Source organism: Micropterus dolomieu, linkage group LG01 (genome assembly GCF_021292245.1).
Source record: "Micropterus dolomieu isolate WLL.071019.BEF.003 ecotype Adirondacks linkage group LG01, ASM2129224v1, whole genome shotgun sequence".
NCBI lineage: Eukaryota > Metazoa > Chordata > Actinopteri > Centrarchiformes > Centrarchidae > Micropterus > Micropterus dolomieu.
This window is the reverse complement of record NC_060150.1, coordinates 18,170,816-18,174,128: the sequence shown is the minus strand read 5'-3', so window position 1 is coordinate 18,174,128 and position 3,313 is coordinate 18,170,816.

Below are 3,313 nucleotides of genomic sequence, written 5' to 3'. Positions count from 1 at the left end.
GTCTGCAGGGAGGAGTGGGCCAACATCCCTGCCGAAATGTGCACAAACCTTGTCACCAACTATAAAAACCGTTTGACATCTGTGCTGGCCAATAATGGCTTTTCTACAAAATATTAACATGCTGTTTGTCCAGGGGGTCAAATACTTGTTTTTCCTCATCAGATGGTTATCAATTTTAATAAATTCATATGATGTGATTTTCTGGAATTTTCTTTGGGATTCTGTCTTTCACTGTTAGAATGTACATATGATTAAAATTATAGATCGTTGCATTCTTTGTAAGTGGGCAAACCTGCAAAATCAGCAAGGGGTCAAATACTTATTTCCCCCACTGTACTTTGCAAAGAAAATAATTTAATGCATTTTTCTTTGACTGACTTTTTGACAAACTCTGACAAACTTTTGAGATCAAAATCAATGTAGAAAACCGCACGAGACATTTTGGACTGATTTCTACATTTATCTATGTTGTTTGAATATCACAATACAGCCCTTTAGTTTATGATCCCATTGCCAATTTCCAGTAGCATGAAGAAGTTCAAGGTTCAGTGCCATAGTATCCTGAAAAAAGTATGTAACGCCTTTGACTCTGGCTCTGCTCAGACTGCAGCTGCTTGTTTATGACATAATCACATTCCTGATCCTTTTAATTACAGATTTAGATTAAATGTGCACAGTGTGATGCAGGCCTTTGCCCATTTTAGAAGACGCAGTAGTATAGTTGGCAGAAAAAAATTGTCTGTTACTAACAACACCTATGATGAACAACTATAATGACTGCCCATACACACAGGAACTATCAACAGGTGAGGGCAATTTGATGCTGCCACATTACAAAATACACGAGTACAGTGCATTATGCTCTGATGAATGCAGTACAGAAACCAGCACGATAAAACATAAAAAGAAAGTCCAGTCTACTGGATAAAATCTATAATCTTTTTTAGGTTTCACTGAGTTGATGAAAGTTGATATGAAAAATAATGAGTAATTTTAATGTAATGAGTTCATGTCTCTTTCAAAATCTAGACAAATTATTCAAATTGCATCTGACAAGTGTTTTAGTGGTGTTAACACAGAGAAGTGCAAAAGGCTGTTCACAATTTGTTAAGTGTATTTGGACATTTGGAGAGTGACTTAAAGGAACAGTTCAGCATTTTATGAAAAAAAGTTTTCTTGCCAAGAGATTGATTAGAAGGTTGATACCACTCTCATGTTAGTGTGTCCAGTATGGAATTAGTTTTGATTTCATGTCATTTTTAACCGTAGGCGTCTCAAATGTCAGATATTACATATATATGTAATTCAGTAACCTCTGGTGGAACAGATGTGGGTTGCGGTGTGTTTTTACTCTCAACAGCGCAAGAAGTGCTAGAAGCCGTCCTCGATGACTTTGCAAGAGTGAGCTCTTTGAATGATTGTCGGAGTCACCTCAGCTTTTTTTAAATACAGCCTGTGGTGCAAAAAAAAAAAAACATCCTTCAACAACAACCCCCAAAATGAAGATAGAAATAAATACCTCCACATGCCCCCTCCTGCTGCCTCCATCTCTTTGCTCTCCTGCTTTAATCGATTACAAAACAAGCTACAGACGCCAGAACAACTTCATGTGTATTAGATAGTGATTGTTTGTTTTAGGTGAGGTTTACTGCATCACCTCCTTCCAGAAAAGCATATGAGTTGACTTCTAAATACATTCCTGTACGAGTGACCTCCTTTCCTTCTCCTGTCCTTGTACACCTACTCATTCATGCACTAATACACTTCTGCATGCGCACACATGCACATGATTACACACATCCGGCTTGACTTCATTTATTCTATCCCAGCTATTTCATTTCATTTTCTTCCCCTTGTGATTTTATGAATATTTTAGCTGTTTGTTTGATTTTTTTCACTGTGACATCATTAGTTATCTGATCCACTCTTCTTTGGTCGTGATCTTATTTTGTTTTATGTTGTTTATTTATTCATTCATCTGTTTCCAGGTAAGATTTTCATAAGCCTCTTAGCAGTGTCGTTTTTCCAAGGCACATTAGCATTTGTTTCTGGATTGTATTGTGTCACTGTCTTTTTATCTTCCCTGCAATGCTTTAGCACTGTGCAAATACAATAACTAAGTTGAGAGAATTGCATGTCTCTCCTCTCTTCCTCCCACGCACTCCCCATCCACCCACCACCACCAGGCAAAGCTGTGAGCGTCTCTGTGTTTAGTTTTGTTTGCCTATATAAAGCCTCATCAATAATGCAGAGGCCCCTGACTCCTCTTCCATAAGGTGGAAGCTCAGCATGGGTTTTCTTTTTCCCCTGCTGCCGAGCAGCAGAGAATATAGCTCTGCTGCTGTCGGGTTAAAACCGCCTCGGAATTGTGAAAAACGAAATGAATCAGGAGTTTGGAAAAGCAGCCTTATTCTCAGTCCTACAAAAAAGGAGATTTGAGAAAATGTTTACAAAGGTGATGAAACATGGCTAATTCAAGTGAAGACATGAAATGGATCAAAAGTGTAGATATGAGATTTTCCAATGTGGGTCTCTATTTTGCCAACAATTATTTTAACCTAATCAGCCCTATGTGCACTTAAAAGTTTTTAAGAAAATAAATATTAATCTGACAACTTGTGTGTGATTAAATGCCTTTCTGGCACAATATGAACTGTCCCAATTACAGTCATATCCAAACACTAGTCTGGCGAATTAAAAGCAAGTCTGGGAAGTGTTTACTCAGAAAGAAAAAAGATACAGACAGAAGCAGGGCTCATCTTGTCCTTCTATACAACTTTGAAAGAAGAAACTGAAAAAGCAATTATCCCAACGTAAACTCTCCACACAGTGTGTCTGCTCTGGCTGCCCGTAACTCTGTCCCTCTGCTGCACGGGGCAGGAAAGGCCAAGGCTGTTTCAGCCCACTGAGAAACTAGATCAGCTGTGGAGTTGAAGGTTGGTTAAATAGAGACGGCAGAGTACAATGTTTCTACTGTTTCATGCTGCAAACTTCAAACAACACATGAGTGTTTTTACAGCAGCAACTAATGAGCATTGACTCAGGTAGGAAATAAATATCAACACAATCGACCAGAGCTGAGTCAAGACATTTTCTGCAATAAATAATTTGAGATTTTTTTACCTGCTTGCAAGTTCTATGTTTATTCCCACTGCACTTACAGTATGTGTTTCCAGGAAAGAAATCATTTGCCCCCCTGCAACTGATGCATTTTACATTTCCCTTTTGTTTGCAATTAACAGACGAAGATGGACACGATGGCCACTACAGCTGAACAGACAAAAAGAGAAACTCTAAATGCATCATCAGCAAC